At 39.0% G+C, this 18471-nt stretch overlaps 1 long non-coding RNA gene across 2 annotated transcripts in view; it reads right to left on the bottom strand.

Annotated features, from left to right (window-relative positions):
• LOC132359160 (uncharacterized) overlaps positions 1-18471 on the bottom strand; it is a 36946-nt gene that overhangs the window by 1351 nt on the left and 17124 nt on the right. The window contains exons 2-3 of one of the 2 annotated variants that reach the window (XR_009500749.1): positions 4010-4202; positions 3077-3187 (exon numbers count right to left, since the gene is read on the bottom strand). The exons of the other annotated variant lie outside the window; for it this stretch is intronic. This is a non-coding gene — a long non-coding RNA (uncharacterized LOC132359160). The remainder of the gene's footprint in view (positions 1-3076; positions 3188-4009; positions 4203-18471) is intronic. 2 annotated transcript variants of the gene reach the window in all.

Here is an 18471-nt window from a genome sequence, read left to right as displayed (position 1 = left end):
TCCACAAATGTGGCTATTCAGTTAGTGGTGTCACGTGAAGTTGGAGATAGCCTCTCAAAATATCAAATTGGCCTCTTTGAATCTGAATTAGCACACACATTATCCTGACCCCTATTCTCCTTCTCCCCCAAATATAGATGATAGATAGACAGATAGATAAATAGATAGTATTTTAATAAAACAATTTCAGTTTAGAATCTCTTTTAAGTTAAAAATTTAATTATTAATACAAACTGTGTTAAAATATGTCTAAGCAAAAGAGTTTTGTCCTATATATCCCTTGAGGAAAACACGGTTTCAAATGTTTAAGCAACATATCAACCTAAAGCATGAAGACACTGGTTCCATGCTGTTTGTCTCTGCACCCAAAGCATTTCCCTGCCTCTGTGAGAACGTGGGTGAGTCATGGCTCTGTAATGCATTGGCATATAACTTCTGCTTCAACTTTTATTTTTTCTGGTATAAAAGAATATTAAGGCCAGAAACTGAATGATGGTCTAGGACCCTACACTGACTCCCCAACCAAGCTTCAGAATACTTTCTTACATTTGCAAAAGAGCACCTATATCTTAGATATCTCTCCTGACCACTTGCCTTTGTTAGGCCAAACAAAAATAAAATTAGGGGATCATATAAGATATATAAGCAGATAGACTAGTAAACTGAGATGTTAAACTCATTCATCAAGAATATTTGGAAGAAGGATGTGGGCTCAAATTGCCTTCTTGATGTCCAGTAAATCATGACTCCATGAGGCAGAAATATGCTGGGCTCCAAGGAGCCCTATTCTAGCAAATTTTCTTCTCAACTTGAAGCTGAATGTCCCTTGGTCTCCTGTCAGTCATGGAGACATGGAGAGATGAATGGAGGGGCCCTGGGGCTTTTGTCTTCAGGTGCAGTCAGAGCCCTGCAATTATTTTTCTGTACCAGTGGGAGGATGGCCAGGGGGATCTTGACTCTGACCTTTAATTTCCACTCATTGTCAACAGTGATCCTCCCCCTGCAATGGGAAAGCTAAAACGTTGTTTAATTTTTATGATTTTCATGGTTTTGACTAAAAAAAAAAAAGTTTTGAGAGCTAGTATTAAAAGTACTACATATCTGGGACTTCCCCGGCAGTCCAGTGGTTAAGACTTCGTCTTCCATTGCAGGGTGGGTAGGTTCAATCAGGGAGCTAAGATCCCACATGCCTTGTGGCCAAAAAAACCCCAAAATGTAAAACAGAAGCAATATTGTAACAAATTCAATAAAGACTTTAGTAATGATCCACATCAAAAAAAATCCTTAAAAAATAATAGTACTACATATCAGGAAAGGAGTTTTCTATGGTATCTCTAAGTTGTATGTGCCTGATGCTGAAAGGAGTACCCTTAAAGAAAAAAATCTCTCCACACCAGGTGAGCCTCTGCCAGTTTACAGATACAGTAACCGCCATTATACCCAGCTAGTTCCCCAGGGCTGCCCACATCCCATATTCTGGTCCCCATATAGGGAGGAGGATCCAGGGATGTGGAGGTTTGGTGCATTCTTGAATTTCTAATGGTCCTCTTTTTTGAAGTTCTAAAGCTATTTCAAAGTATTTTATTGTAATGATTTCAACTCTATCTAATCTTTACTAGATTTAGGGAAAAGAACATCAAATACTGTCCTTAGTTGTGTTTTCAAAGCAATAACTGGCACTCCAAGCCCTGATGTCCTCACTAGTGAACTCTTCCCTAGAATCCTGCCCTTCAACCTTCCACCCCTCCCCTGCCCTCCAGCCCTCCACCCCTCCTGCCCTCCTGGACTTCCTTCAGCTTGTCTGCCACAAGCTCTGTTTGCTTTATGGATGACTTTTTCTCTTCCTAACTCCTTCTTCTCCTGGCTGAGTTCCACCCATCCTTCATGCATCAGTTTGAACATGGTTTCCCACAGGAAATCTTCACAGCCCCCTCAACAAAGACGTGGGCTCTTTACCCACGCTCCGCTGGTTCCTATACAATGACTTCTAAGGCACTTCATGCAATTGCTTTTTGATTGCATGTTTCTTGCTCTGAGTTCAGAGACTATTTCTGTCTTTACACATGGTAGGTGCTCGATAATCTTTGATGGAAGTAAAAGAGAGAGAAGATATGGAGAAAGAGAGAGAGGAAGGAAGGGAAGGAGGGAGAGAGGGAAGAACATGAGAAAAAGGGCAAAAAAAAATCACTGCAGAGGCATTCCTAATTTGTCATACCCCCCACCACGTGGCCTCTCCCGTCCTCTTTTTCTCTCCCTCCTCTATCATCTCCTCTTCATGGAAACACCATAATTAAACAAAATTAAAATCATCCTTGCCTCAGTGTGTACCCCAATTTGATGTGTCTTTTTTTTCTTTTTTTGGTCCTTCTGAGTCCTGCCTCCACAATTTAAATATACAATTCCAAAGCCAATTTACTCCACAAGCACAAAGCATCATATCTCTCTCACATACATCTCAATAAATAAATCACAAAATATGTTTTGTTAAAATATAATTTTTTCACTTAAGGTTTGAAAATCTTACACAAGTTTTGTCACCAAATAAGTCCAAATTGACAGTGACATTCCATAACTAAGAAAGACACTAGAAATAATATTATTTTGGGGTGCAGATGGAGATGAGGTATATCTTGGCAAAAATCTAGAGAAAAATGTGGTGTTTGTATAGTTGGACATTTTATATATAATTTGATTTCATTAGTAACTAATGCTTGAGATCTCCATTTATTTAATGAAATAGATGTCTATTCTATTAAATAAAAAGAAGGCTTCACCCCACCCCCAGGGGATGTCAAAATTAGAACAATTAATGTCAAAGCCCCTTTAGGTCATTTTCTAAAGGATAAAAAATCCCCAACTGTATAATGCTGTAAAAGGGAACATTGCACTGTATGTGAATATGAACTAGATAAAAACTTTTCAAAGCAACTTTCCATTGTCTTCCATGAATTTTCCTTTTTTTTGTTCAGAGAAATCAAGAAGATAAAAAAATAAGAGCGAGCATAGTACCATAGCATTATAGAGGAGAATAATCCATGTTCATCTGCATTATTGTCTCCATTTTTCACTTTCTCACCTTAAAGAATGTAGTTCAGAGATTGCACAGCTCCAGAGCAGGGCAAGAAATCGAGTAGTGTAGATACACTCATGACGAGAGATTTCAAAAGTTAAAATTACTAAGTCAGGGCTGGAAAAAAAGAGATTTACTTAGGCATTAAAGATAGGTACTGGGCAGTGAAACTGATAGATCCTTATTACATTGTCCCATAAGAGACTGAGCCACTCGGAGAAGTTAATGTTAAGGAAATTTAAAGCAAGTTATAGGAAATACTTCTTCACCTGGTAGAATTCATTCTGAGGAATTTGATGCTACAGGCAGTCATAAAATCAATCACTGAGTTGCATTTTTCAAAAGGCCAGAATAATGTATGACCCACTCTTCTGACTAGTTGGGGAAGATAAAAGCAATCAATTCACCTGCTTCTAGAAGATCACAGTTGATTACAAGTGGGATCAGCAAAAATATGTCCCCCACCCTTGATCAGGATAATTAAAAAGTGTTTGCCCATGCTCATATGTCCTGGAAGGACAGTGGAAATAAGATGTAAAGCTCAAATGACCTGATCTAATATGGCAAACATTAGTTGACAGGGACAAAAAATTAAACAATACAAAAAAAAAAAAAAAACTATTCCAAGAACTATAGATGTTCCTAAAATATTTTTCATAAAAACATTTTTTCTGATAATATAAATATTACATGATGTTTTTGTTTTTGAACCTGATTTTGGCCAGTATTCTTAGAGTAAATCTGCCAAACTTGAAAACAATTAACAAGCATGACTTTTTCCCAATGGAAAGTAGAGTTTAGTCAGAAGTTATGCATGCACTGGAAATGTTAGCAAGGCAATGTTAATTCGGAGGTTGTCGGGTAGAAGGTCAGTAACAAACTCCCTGGATAAAGGCATCACAGTTTAAAATAAGCTTCTTTTTATTTAATCTGCCTCACCTCTTTAACTTTTTTTCTTGAAAATGTAGTGTATTCTCTAGAATTTCACTTTATGCTACTACACGTGCATCAAAAGCCATATTGCACCTTCAACATCCTAGTGTATGAGCTTCTGAAAGAGACACTCAAAAAGGCATTTCAGGGATGGTTGGAGCCTGCATTTTCATTTGGGGACAAAAGAATGTCACACCACCTACAAAAAAGAGAAATTTTGCTTTAAAAAATTACAAAGTAAAATAAAATCCTGAATAAGTCATAACAAAACCTAGTCCTTGAAGTTCAACAAAGTGTAGCAGCACTGAAAACGCAAAGAAAAGTCATCATTGTCACCTCCTGGAAACCAGGAAGTGTTACTGACTTTAACGGACAGTGACCTGTCTAGTTTCATTACTCATGTTAAAGAAAAAGCAAAAGTAAAGATAAAAGGTGTCTGGAAGTTCTTTCATGGTAAACCTCCATAACTTGCAATAGTAGTTATAAGTTGAGCTTAAGGACATCTTTATTTTCATAAGCACATTTTATTAAAACATTGTCTTGCCCCAAAATTTTAAAAACAAAAGAGTAAATGTCTTATATTAATATATTAATTTCAGGAGAGTTTTCTATAGTTGCTATGGCACTGTTGGAAGCTCTACAGGCATTACTGAATCAGCTCATGGGACACCTCACTGCTACAAGCACTCCTTGTGGAAGGGATATTCCCTGGAGCCAAGCTCCCTGGGTTTCAGTCCAGAGATGGCATCAGCTGAGTTCATTGGGCAGATCATTTCACTCTCCTTGCCTCAATATCCTCATCTATAAAATGGGTAGAACAATAGTGCCTATACCACAGGATTGTTTAAATCAATATAAAGTAACTAAAACTGTGCCAGGTATATAGTAGTGCTCAGGCATTGTTATTTTCCTTCAATATCCAGAAAGTCTAGGTTTTAAAGGCAATCATCTTTCCTCTAGGACAGAATGGGACAGCGGAGGTCATTTCCCCTTTCATGGAGTTGAGTGTAGGAATGGGAGAAGTTTCCATTGGTACGCTCTCTCCCCATTCTCATCCCTACCCTTTCTTCTGCCTTCTCTCCTGCCAGGTTTCTCCTTAAATTCTGTGCTCCACAATCCAGCTAAGTTTGCTCACTCCTTACCGTCCTTGCATCTGCTCTTCCCTTGGCCTGGAATAGTTGCCTCCTCTCTCCCCACACCAAACCCTGCATGGCTAATTCACAATCATCCATCAGCCCTCTCCCTGGATGTCATCATTTCTGAGAAACCCCCACACCAAATCTGTACTAGGTGCTCCCCGTACACGTGCTCACAGCCTCCATCCTTCAGTTACCGTCTTTCATTTCCGGCTCTCTGTCTCTACCATTAGACCGCAAGCTCCTCTTGGCAGGGATTTGGATCTGCCCATGGGCCACTTCTCCCTATCGCTGAGCATCAATTCTGACACACTGAGATGAAAGAAACCCTCAAGACCAACAGGAAAGCCTGCCCTTTCTCAGGAACATGCTTTCTATTTCCATTTGCCTTTACTCTACAAAATCACCTGCTGATGAGGGTCTGTTCAAAAGAAATGGATGTTTTGGCTATTATATGCAAAGTCAGTGTTATAGAAGAACCATGTTGGGGCTGTGTGGAAATAATCGGTTTACTTTTTATAAAACAAACACTAAGAAAATCTATAATGCAGGCTGAATTGGCAAAAGTTCAAAACAAAGTAAAATGGAAGAAATACTTTCTTTGAGACTTATTTAGTCTAAAAAAAAAAAAGACTTCAATAGGTGGTGGTGATATTTATATGTCTAAACTTAATTGTTTAATCATATTGCAGAGTTTACACTTATCTCCTAGAATATGCAAAATAGTATTAGCCTTATAATCTTTTGAGTACAAATAATATATACTTGGCTTTATGGTGGATGATCAGAAAGGAAAAAAAAAATAGATCGTTGGGATTGACATATATACACTAATATGTGTAAAATAGATAACTAATAAGAACCTGCTGTATTCAAAAAATAAAAGTAAATTAAAAAAATAGATCAAGCAATTAGACACAAGCATAGTGAGGTAGAAGACTGATTCAGGCAATTCACTCTCACATTTTACTCATACCTGAAAAATGCAGTTAACAGAGGCAGAAGCATGGAACAATCCAGATGAATGATTCAGTTCTTTATTTCTCTTTGTGCATGCAGGTTAAATATACACTTAGAGATATATGATAACAACAATATCTAGACTACTGAAGCACGGTCTACATACAGAGCTTTTGCTAAGCATTGTCCATGAATTATTTCATTTAATCATCACAAGATTCCTATGAGGTACGGAATGATTAAAACAATACAGTTGAGTAATTTGAGGTTAAATGATTAAGAAATTTGCCCAAGGTCATACAACTAACAATCAGCAGTCAGTATTCAAATGCTTGTTCATTCATTCCTGAGTTTTTCCTCTTACATTCTAGCCTACACTACAGCCCTCACCCAAACTCACATAACAGGATGTAGTTGGAAAAACCTGAGGTCTGGACTCCAAAAACTCACATTAGTTATCAGTTTGAGTAGATCGCTCCATCTCTGCTTCATCATTTTTGATAGGAGAATAATAATATTCTTATCTGCCTCGCCTGACTTCCGAAGTTCCCATGACGATCAGGTGAGATGGTTTACATGCAAGAACTTAGGAAGCAGGAATGTGCTATACAAATATCAGTTGGCAGGGTTTATTTACAATCATAATCTGTTGATGGATCTGCGTGAATTTAATTGGTATTTAGGGAATATTTTATATATGATGGTTGATATGGTAAATGGATATGATGAATGGATGAAAATGATGGACCAGATATGATAAATGGATGAAAATGATGGACTTCGCCCACACAGATAAACGGATGTGATTTGAAGAAGGCAGTGGCTGTCCCATAACTGCACTCCAGGCTTGAGGAAACAGTAATTGGCATCTATAGAAAATTAGAATATCAGAAACAAGGTTCCTCTTCTGAATGCAGTTGTGCTTGGGACCAGCACTGCTTACAAATTAAGCAAAGGTAAATCCATTTGAATAACAGGGATTTACTGGGGATTGAAAAGTGATCTTATCTAAAGAATAGACCAACATCTCCATGTTTATTTACTTGGAGAAAACTGATCACTTACAAGGTTTTAAAATCTTGTTTTATGGCCTATACACCTTCCCCCCAGTACATTTTTCTATAAGAAGTGAAAATGTAAAAGATGTTATTTACCTCTATTACGTGTGCAAAGCTCTGGGAAAAAGCAGTGTTAAAGAGAGGAAGGTAACTTGAGATCCAATTTCATCTATCAGATTTTTCCACCTGTTCTCAACATCATAACTCTCTTTGTTTTCAACATAAAATAACACCCTTGCCTATAATAATCTATTTTCTCTCCTGCATTTGTTGAGTACTCGAGGATATAGTTGAGTACTAGAATAGATATCTGTAATTTTTCTCTGCCCAGCATCCATTCCCTCTTTATGTAATAGAAGCTTGATTTTCTGTTAAGATACCACCCCCTTTCTGTATTCTCAGTCCTTAAGGTTTAAATAGAGCTGACTCCACCCATTGGGTCCAGCAGTTGGCAGGTAACTGAGGCCTGACCAATCAAAATGATGGTGATGTTTCCAAGGCTGGGCATGTGACCCAATCAAGACCTATGGACGTTAACCCTGAAATGTTTGATGCAACTACTGAGAAAAAACCCTAAACTATGAAGCTATAATCTTTGAGGTACGAGTAGCCATCTTTGCTGTCACTTGAAGAGAATCTACTTGAGAATGAAGCCAACACAAAGAAAAGCAGAGCCAAAAGATAAAAAAATAATTTCCTAGGGGCGTCTTTACACATTTAGCTCTTCCCTGTTCTTTTCCACTGCCTGAAGCAATACATTCTTTTTTTGATCAAGCCAGCTTCTACTCAGGTTCTGTTAGTGGCAACTGAAAGCAACCTCACTAACCCGAGGAGATGTATCAGTTGTGCAAAGTTTCTGTGTATTACATATATTGTCTATCAGTACTCTGATGGCTTCTCAGGAATAGAAAGTAGATATAGAAAGAGAATTTGTAGAGCTGGATTTACTCCTTTTGTTTCATTTTCCTCCTCTGTTCTTGATTATTCCAGAATATTGAGTAATAGTAAGAGCAAACATGCATATAGCACACGCAATATAAGAGGCACTCTTTTAAACCCATGTCTTAGTTATAATTATTATTCCTAACTAAGGAAACCAAAAGGACCAAAAATTTTTTTGTATTTCAAAAGAGCACTGGAGTTTTAAGTTGAGGCTCAATGTAACACCTTCCAGATGTCAATGTGTGTTGTATTTTTCTCAACATAAGAATCTAGCAAAAGCATCCTAGATTAAGAGTCAAATTAGGTTCCTCATTCTGCCACTGAAAAGCTGTTGAAGCTTGGAGAAAGTAACCCAATTATTTCTGTCACACCAGGAAATCCACAATGCCAGGAAAAAGATGGAAGCAAACTAGCTTGTGCTCTAGTACTGGTTTTGAAAATCAAAGCTTTGAATTTTAGTCCCAAGGTCACCATTAACGGGTTATATGAGCTTGGACATATCATGTCATTGCCCTGGGTATATGTAAAATTAAGTCAGTGACACCCAGCTTCCTTATTTCTGGTACATTATGTGTAAAGCACATGAGAAAAGATACTTGAAAATGATTTGTGAAGTTTGTGTCTAAGTATCAATACATGCAGGATATCGTTACTACTTCTAGTGTAAAAAATTCCCATTTGCTTGAGTAAGAGAGGGAAAACTCCCTTCATCATGGTACTAGAAGATATGGCCTGGAAATCCTCTAAGCCACAACCAGAAAATAAACTTTTCCTGAGGTAGGATAGAAAAAGATAATTTAAAATCACAGCAAGGTCATCATTCTTCATTCACACTTGACGATTTATTCTACGTGTTCTGTAGCTCTGCAATATTCTTGTGCCATTAATTCCCACAGAGGAAAGAGTTAATTACTGTCAAAATAACAGCAGAAATAATACTTGGTATCAAAAGAGCTAAGTTCTAGTATTGACTCTGCCACTAGCTTATTTTGTGACCTAGGACAAAGCCCCTTCTAGTCCTTGGTTTTCTTGAAGGGATTGAATTATGTAATGTGGCACATCACTGGCACTCACCAATATCTGGCTTTCCTCTCCCTTCCAAACAAATAGAAGACTATATTTCCCACATTCCTTGTAGTTATGCTTGGCCAGGTGACTAGCTCTGGTCAACAGGATATAAGAAGAAAGATTACACGTTACTTCTGGTCATGAGACCTTCCAGTACTCTGTTCCCCTGCTATGGCCACAGAGGATGCCATTAATTCAAGATTATAGATGGTAGAGCCTCCATCATCTTGGGCCTATGAGTAGGTACATGGCATAGAATCCCCTTGCCAACCTGCAACTGAAATAAGCCTTTGTTCAGTTAAACCACTAATACTTTAGTGCTAATTTGTTACAGCTGCAGAACCTAGCTTATCCTGACTAATACATAATTTCCACATTTTCTCTCAACTCTCACTGCTACAATTGCCATGCATTTATGTTTGTTTTCTATGCCAAAATAATGGATTTAGAGCAAAAAGAAGCTATGAACCCCCCAGATCTTCTAGGATATTTTTCTTTATAAGTTGCAAGGAGAGATAGAGATAAGGAGAGGCTCAATGGAGTTTCTCTACTCCCAGGAGGGGGCATGTTACAGAATTGTCTTGACTATATCTTCCAATTCCTCCCACCAGGACTTCTAAAAAAAAAAATTAAAAGATGTGTTTTATCTTACTAAATATCAAAAACAAATGGAAGTCAAACATGAAAGACACATGTTAATGTAAAAGTGAACAGAATAGAAATGTAGGTTTAATATAATTAACGTTACATTTAATTGTTGGTCATATTTATTTGCAGATATGTCCTAAAGGGCTTGAAAAATGAGATATTTTAATAAATCTAATAAATAATTTCATATTCTTGGCTCTGCTCATTATATTTTTACTCTCATAATAAAGGAATATGTTCAAACTGGTTGATGAATGGTAAATTTTACGTATTCATGTTTTGTTTTGTTTTGTTTTGTTAGCCAGAAGGTCAGAAGACCCATTCAAGGAAAATACTAAAATGTTGAGAATAGGAATAATGGTGTGTTTCTAGCCAAGGAGTAAGCCAAATGAGAAAGATCATTTTGTCCACTGTCCTAAAAGTCTTAAATATGTTTAATTGACCCTCACACAGCCCTAGATTTCTATCTAAAATATAACTGGGATCTACCTAGAAACTCACTTGCTTGACAAATTCCAAAGTGCCTCTGCAGCAGAAGAACACAGCATGAATAAGGAGAAGAGAGGAAAGAAAGGAACCAGAATGACTCCAGCCTCACTCCTGGTTTTCTTCTCTCCTACCTCACTGTGAGTGGGAGGTGGATAGAAGGGAAAGAGAGAGGGGAAAAATGAGGGAGATTATGGGGGTGGGTGAGAGTAGAAGAAGAAACTGGCCAAGTGAGAAGGGTGAACAAGATAAAAAGAAAAAAGAAGAGAATATGAAGAGATATACAATTTCAAGTATGGCCAAATCAAGGTGAAGCAGCTAAGTGATGAGTGAGAGAACCACTTCTTGACTTGTCTGCCACTAAACAACCTTGAAATCTTCTGGCTGAACTACTTCTGCAATGGTCCAGGTAGCTCAAACCTCAGAATTGCAGCTTAGAGGTATGCAGGCAGGACCAACCATCAAGGCTACCTTAATGGTGCAAGAGGAGCCTCTAAATGCATTTTGTCTCTTTGAAAGACCAGTCAAAAGTTAGAACCACACCTACAGAAAGCCACATGGAATAGAAAGAACAGTAGCATGAGTGTTCAGCATCTTCTCCAGAGTCCAGCCTTAAAGACTGTAAATGTGTCCATGCTACCTTTATTTCTTCTTACCAGGCTCCTCCTAGGGCAGCAGAGAAGTCCAACCATGTTCTAATTATTCTCCTTGACTCCAGATTTTCAGACAATCTTAACATATTGCACGTGGGTACTGACAGGGAGGTTCACGTGAGCAGGAAAGTGGTCTAATCATGTAGGAAACATGACAACTCATCTTAAGAAAAGGAACTAACAATTTTTGAAGTGCTTTACTTCAAAAATTTAGCCAGGGAGTAGCCTAAACCTTTTACAGGCCTTATCTGTTTAAAAATCCTATATCATACTATTTGCTTGCTTAATGTGTAGATGAAGAAAAAGAGGCTTCAAAGGATTAAATGGGTTCCTTAAGTTCTCACAGTTCATAAGTGAAAGAGGGGAGATTCTGAGCCAGATTATCTGACCCAAAAGCCAGCTCCAGTCACACATCACACCACAGAGAGAACGAGAGAGCCACATTCCCCCACACTGTTCACATTCACTGTTGAATGTCTTGCACTATTTATATCCCTCAGTTCAGTGTTTGGTCTCATTCTCACCTATGAATACCTTGAGTATGTCAGTGTAGAGATAACTTCTGTCCTTCCACTAATCCTTCACTTTTCTTGGTCAGTTGTGTCTACCTAACCCCAAATATGGTTTTTAACTTCTTTAAACAGAGAGAGCTTCCATAACTACTTCCTTATGAAAGCTTGGCAGATGCTCAAATGGGCTCACAAGTATTTCACAGTGGAAGAGTGGTTCATTGACAAATAATAACAGCAATAAATATTTGTTGCATGACAGAACTTTTAATAATTAAAGAGATCCTCTCCCAGAAACACTCTTCTGTGAAGCTAGTTTTTAAAAGGTTATAAAAAAATATGGAATGATATGGAAGGACATAAATTAAACTTTTCGGGGCTTCCCTGGTGGCGCAGTGGTTGAGAGTCTGCCTGCCAATGCAGGGGACACGGGTTCGAGCCCTGATCTGGGAAGATCCCACATGCCGCGGAGCAACTGGGCCCGTGAGCCATAATTACTGAGCCTGTGCGTCTGGACCCTGTGCTCCGCAACAAGAGAGGCCGTGATAGTGAGAAGGCCCGCACACCGCGATGAAGAGTGGCCCCCGCTCGCCGCAACTGGAGAAAGCCCTCGCACAGAAACGAAGACCCAATACAACTATAAATAAATTTTAAAAAAAGAAAAGAAAAGTAAAACCTTTAAAAAAAAAAACTTTTCATTTATTCATTTTAATTCATTCACTCAACAAATATTTATTAGGCTTCTAGCCAATGCCAGACACTGTGCAAGTTACTTCTTAGTGATGTACAAGTTATCTATTGTTGTATAAAATTAACCCTAAACTTGGCAAGTTAAAACAACAAACACTTGTGATCTCACAGTTTCTGAGGCTCAGGAATCTGAGAACAGCTTAGTAAATGCTTTTGCTTCTGGATCTCTCGTGAGGTTGCAGTCAAGCTATTGGCTGGAGCTGAGGTCATCTTAAGACTGACTGGGCTGCAGAATCTGGTTCCAAGTTCACTCTCCTACTTATTGGCAGACCTCCATTCCTCACTGGTTCTTGGCAGAGACTTCAGTTCCTTGCCATGTGGACCTTTCTGTAAGGCTTCCCAGAGCCAGAGGTCCAAGAGAGAGAAAAAGAGAGCCTGCACCTAAATCAGAAGGCACAATTGCTTTTTATTACCTAGTCTCCAAAGTAATTCTATGTCATTTCTGGGAATTAGACTCCACCCCTTAAAGAGAGAAGCATCAGAGAATCCATGTATACAATCTGAAAACCATGGAGGAGAGTTGATTAGAAAGGAAACTGTTAAAAATTTTTTTCATACACTTTAATTGTTTGGCTTATTACAATTAACATGTGCTATTTTGTAACTTAATTTTCTGTTAATAAACTAGATATAGCCATGTAGTTTTGACCTCCCCATAGGAGACCCAGAAAGCATCAACCCCTTATCACGATATTTTGTATCTTTAGATGAGCAATGTCATTTTCCATTCATGTGTCAGGTATTATGTCGACCCAAAGTTCTAGTTAGGTACCTTAGTAGCTTAAAGAGAATGAGGAAAACTTAAGATGACATGGAAAAGGCTATCAAAACACATTATCAGGGAACCCAGAAGCTGCCACCTAAATGCATTTCCCAATGATTTTCCACGTTGCAATTCATTTAACTTTTAATGGTCTGACTGTATTTTGACCCATTGCACTCTTCTGAAGATTCAAATTTTCACCATTGTCCTTCACATCGAATAATGAATTCTGAAGCAGAATTTCCATCTGTCAGTTTAGAGAATGCAGCATCTCATCTCCACGTTGAAATCAAGTTCCCCTCACCTTTCAACAGCCAAAGCACCACTTCATCATCAGCAATGTGGAAAGCCGCAAATCAATTAAACTTACCTTGCATTTATGAGTACCCATGAATTGCACTTACAATGGTCGTACAAAAAAAGATGGTAGCACAAGGTTCTCAACAAAAGCATGCAAGTCGGGTAATGGCACATTTGGGGTCAGTGACACCTTCCCTGTTTGTCCTGTCTGTGACTCAAACGTAGTTCTTCTTTTCTTTCCTCGGGCCCGCAATATTCCTTGTCACTTTATTTAAATCTAAGAAGCAAACCACGTGCAGGTTTCTGAAGAGCCTCGTGTGGCTAGGAATGCCTCAGGTTGGAAGGCACCCCCTGTAATCCCCTCACAGAGGTAGAGAGGAAACAACTTCAGAGAGGGTTCCAAACACAATAAATACCCCTTCAAGTTAAATTTTGCATTTTGTTTTCTGCTTTAAAATCTCTATTGGCTGCACATCTGAGAAGGCTTAAGAACATAATTTATTCCATATAAAGTTCCCAGTAATTTATGCTCACTAAATTGGCAACATAGGAAGAATTTTTTCATTGGCTACCATGGAAGATTATTACAGGCCATCTCGAGTGAGTAAAGATGGCACAGGCAGCCATGCTTTATTATTTTTTTAATTTATTTTATTGAAGTATAATTGATTTACAATGTTCCATTAATTTCTGCTGTACAGCAAAGTACCTCAGTTACACACATATATACTTTCTTTTTTATATTCTTTTCCATTATGGTTTATCCCAGGATATTGAATATAGTTTCCTGTGCTACAAAGTAGGACCATTCTATATGTAATAGTTTTCATCTACTAATCCCAAATCCTCAGTACCTCCTCCCCCGACTCTCCCCTTGGCAACCACAAGTCTGCCCTCTATGTCTGTGAGCCTGTGTCTGTTTCATAGATAGGTTCATTTGAGGCAGCCGTACTTTAAACAAAAGGAAATGTACTAGCATCCCAAGTTTTAAATTCAAATAATTTTTACCTTTTTAGTCTATAAATGTATAATTTCCTTTCTTAATATTTCTCAGAAAAATATGCATTGAGAATAATAAATTGATACATTAGTTGTAATAATATTTAGATTCCTAGTGAAGCAGGAGATAGATGGGCCCCTGGGGCAAACAGTTGGAGTTCATTCACTATGGGCCAATACTCCAAGACCAGAATAACAGGTTGGGCCCTGCCCAGATAGAAGATAAAAGACCACATATCCCTCATTCTCAAAGTCAGGAGACACCCCCAACTACACGTGCACAGAAAGGCTCCTTGGAAGTCAAAAGGGGAGTGATGCTAAGTGGCTAAGTCTACCCATAGGCCTCTTCAGTAGACTCCATCTTGGTTAAGAGATGCACATGCACACATGGGAAGTTCCCAAGATATACCAAGTATGGACTTTGAAGCAGGCAAATTAAAATGATTGGCTAAAGGAAACCCAGAAGAAACGCACCATATAAGTGATTTAAACTGCCATGAGGGCGCGACTCTCTCTCTGAGCCCGCCCATGTGTCTATCCACACGTACTGTACTCTTTTTTTCCTCTTAATAAATACGTTACTTGTTTCACTACTTTCTGTCTTTGTGGGAATTCTTTTTCTGCAAAGCCGTAGGGCCAGGGCCTTGTCGCTGACCACTGGTCTAGTGGCTAGGATTCGGTGCTCTCACCACTGGGACCCGACCTCAATCACTGGCCGGGAACTGAAACCCTGCTTCAAGATCACTAGGTGTAGGAATGTGGGCGTGAGTACAATTCTCCAAGATGGGAGAGGTTACTATATTGGTTTCCTATCAGAATCCCAAAAGTGAAGTCTCTACTTTTTATAGTCTTCACAGAGCCACTGGAACGCAGTAGGGCTGGCAATTGACCTAAAGCTGGATTTCCCATCTTTTGCATTTGTATCATCCAATCCCATTTGAATCTCTCATCATGGGCTCTCTGGAATCATATTTTGATATTGCTATAGAAGAGTTTGACTCTGTCCTTGCCCCAAGAGGCCCACAGCCCTCAAAGTTTTGCCTTTTTTTGAGTCATGTACTCATGGCTAGATGATACTTGTACAATACCTCAGCTGTCTGGATACCAAGACACAGTATCTCTGAGATGATTATCAAGGCTAACATGGCCTCCTCAACTTAAAGCAAACAAAAACTATAAACTTCTTTACTGAAAAATTCTACTGCTCCCTAGAGCTAGGAACAATGAACACAGGGCTCCAAAATGTATTCTATTTCACTTGTGAATTTCTTTGCAATTTGAATTCTAAAAAGAGAATTCACAAGAGAGAGAAGGTGGTGGGCAGGAATTTTTTTTTAAGGAAGAGTGTTTTTAGAAAAGAATGAGAAGTTGTCTTGCCACTAAGCCAGTGGGAATTTGAAATTACTCCAAGCCAAGGAGCCAATAGACTTGCTAAAACATAAGGTAGAATTCAGAGGGAGCTGATCATGTTTTGATCTCATTTTATGCTTTTCTTCATGCTTGTTTCCAAGATCTAATTGGTGCCTATGTTGGAAAATGTTAACACCGAGCAGCGGTGCAAAAGAAGGGCATCAAAACTTCTTAGATTAATCCCTCTTCTGACATAGATCTTGTCCTCTCCCTGGATAAGTGGCCATAAGATATTGACTTTTAAGAACCCAGATTGTTGCTATTCCTTAGGTCATCCAAAAGTTATATAGAAGTCTTAGGAAGAAGAAGGTATCTTCTTAACCTCTCTTTAGCCCAACTAAGAAAGTATCTTGGCCAATGTCTAAATTATACATGAAATGACAACAACAACAGCAGAACGTATGCAAAAAGTGAGTTTTGGTTGTATGAAATTTTACTATGGTTCTGAATGGTAGGAAGACTACGATAGAGAGCACAGCTAAGCCTAACAATCATGCTGAGAATAACTAGAGCAACGAATTGGACAACATTGATTTGAAGCCTCTAGTACAATGGTTTTCAAACTTGTGGCTCTTGAGTGCCTTGGAGGTGACTGCCCAAGGTCAAGGCAGGGGATACAGTTTAAAAACTATTGTGCTCATGCCTTTCACTTAAACAGGCTAGTCGCACCATGAATAAGAACTAGTTTTTATCAGAACTAGTTGTAAAACCCAAAATGATAAACATAAAAAGATATTCTCTAACTATCATGAACACAAACTAAAAACCAACATTCTTACACTTGCAGCATTCATTCATTGAGAATGGACTGAGCTCTTATTATGTGCCTGGCACTGTGCCAGGAACTGGGAACATAAATGATACAGTTCTACTCCCAGCCTCCGAGGGGCTTCCAGCCCCAAGGGAGAGAGAGACACATAGCACTAACCAAAACAGCATGTTTCATCTGTTCTGAGAGAAGCATAAGCACTGAAGAGGAAGCCGATGGTACCCATACTTCTGGCACTCGTGCAAAGTTAAGAATACATTCTGGCAGGAATTTTTTTTTTTTTTTTTTTTTTTTTTTGGCCACAGTGATCCTTATACTAATCTCCTCTGATATTTCCACGACCTTGTCCACTTTTATGTGTTCTTCTCTCTGTCTTAAACCTTCAGGTAAATGCCCAAGACACAAGGAGCTCAATTTATTCACTCTAAAAGGAAATCCAAATGTGGCTCATCAGTTAGACTAAAAAGAAGCTCCATCCTCTTGGAAATCATTTCAAATCTACTCCTCCCTCCGCCCCATGAAAACGACAGGGAGGCAGAAGACACACTCTAATTAAGAACTATGTGAGTAACCTCTGGCTTCTTTACACAGCTCCAATAATCTAGGGAACAATGAACATGATTGTCCCCCCAGAGGAATAAGAACCTGGTCTGACCTTCCCTACCTTTACTCTGTGCCTCCCTCCAGCTGGAGTTCCCATTTCTCTCTCCTCCCCATCCTTACTCTGCCCCACCTCCCACACCTTCTGAGTCCCAGATCAAATCACCTTCACTCTGATATCTTTCCCAAGCAGTTCTCCGAGGCAGAAAGAACCACCCTCTTTCAAGCTTCCAAAGCTCCTTGTACCCGTTATCAGAGAGTATTATGTCATGTTTGCTTGCCTCTCTCCCACAAACTTAAAAACTCTTAGAGGCCAGGGCCCATGACTTACTAATCTTTGTGTCCACAAGTGCCTTGTACCATGCTGGGAACATCCTACCTACTCAATAAGTGGGTGTTAAATAAATGCATAAGTGAGAAAGTTTCCATGGAGAGCAGGAAAATAATCACTCTTCCCCTTCCTACTAGATTCCTGTATTCTCCACGCTATACCCACAGCCTCACCCACGCTTCCACCTCTTCCCAACATGCATGACCCACCTCCCAAGCTAGGAAGCTCTAAATGCAGAATAGGCTTAGGCTGTCGCCAGGTAGGCGCAGCTGATCTTGACTTATAATATTCTCCTAGGACTGGCTGACCCAAACTGACCACCTCCTTCCAAATGAGTAACACACACAGGTGGTTCCTTCCTATGAGTTGAAGACTTGAATACTATCTGCCATTCCGCTGTTTTGAATTTTTAAAAAATGGCTAACTAGGTACACTGATTTTTTTTCCACATCAGCCTTAAAACTATTAGATGCTTAGACTCATGGAGATGTAACTTGTGTATGTATATTGAAAGAGAGAGAGAGAGAGAGAGAGATTCTAAGGAGAGTATTTTCTTAAATTCACTTCACCCTCATGAGAAAATTGAAAAAAAGAAAAACTAAAAAAGAAAAGAAAAAAGGTTAGGTCAAATACTACCCACACCAATTTGGTAGGAAAATTAATGATTCTCTATAATCACTACGACATAAGTCTGCTGCGGTTATGCTTAAGGCATAATCTGCTTTCCTAGTTGAAAAAAAAAAGCAGTGCTAAAGTTTGATTCCTCATGAACTCCATGAAAAGACCATGGAAATAGATTAAAAGGAAAAAGCGGGGAGATGCCCTCCTTGTGTCCTTTAGCACCTGCAAACAGGTACTTCTGGTGATGTAAATGGATGACTCTCTGCTCTACCCTGAGAACATTTTCCTAGGGTCCTGTGGGGAATGGGACTTCTTAGTAAAAGGGAAGTTCTCTTGACTGGTTTGCATCAGCGTCTCTCCCCATCAGAACAGGGAGCATGTCAGAATGTTTGAAATGGAACTGTTTATTCTGTTGTGGCAAATCTCATTGTTTGCCACCGCCAGTCTGTGCTCATCTCCCAGGAT

Source organism: Balaenoptera ricei, chromosome 2, assembly GCF_028023285.1.
Source record: "Balaenoptera ricei isolate mBalRic1 chromosome 2, mBalRic1.hap2, whole genome shotgun sequence".
Lineage (NCBI taxonomy): Eukaryota > Metazoa > Chordata > Mammalia > Artiodactyla > Balaenopteridae > Balaenoptera > Balaenoptera ricei.
Note: the sequence above shows the minus strand (reverse complement) of the source record. Positions and strands in the feature narration are given on the sequence as shown.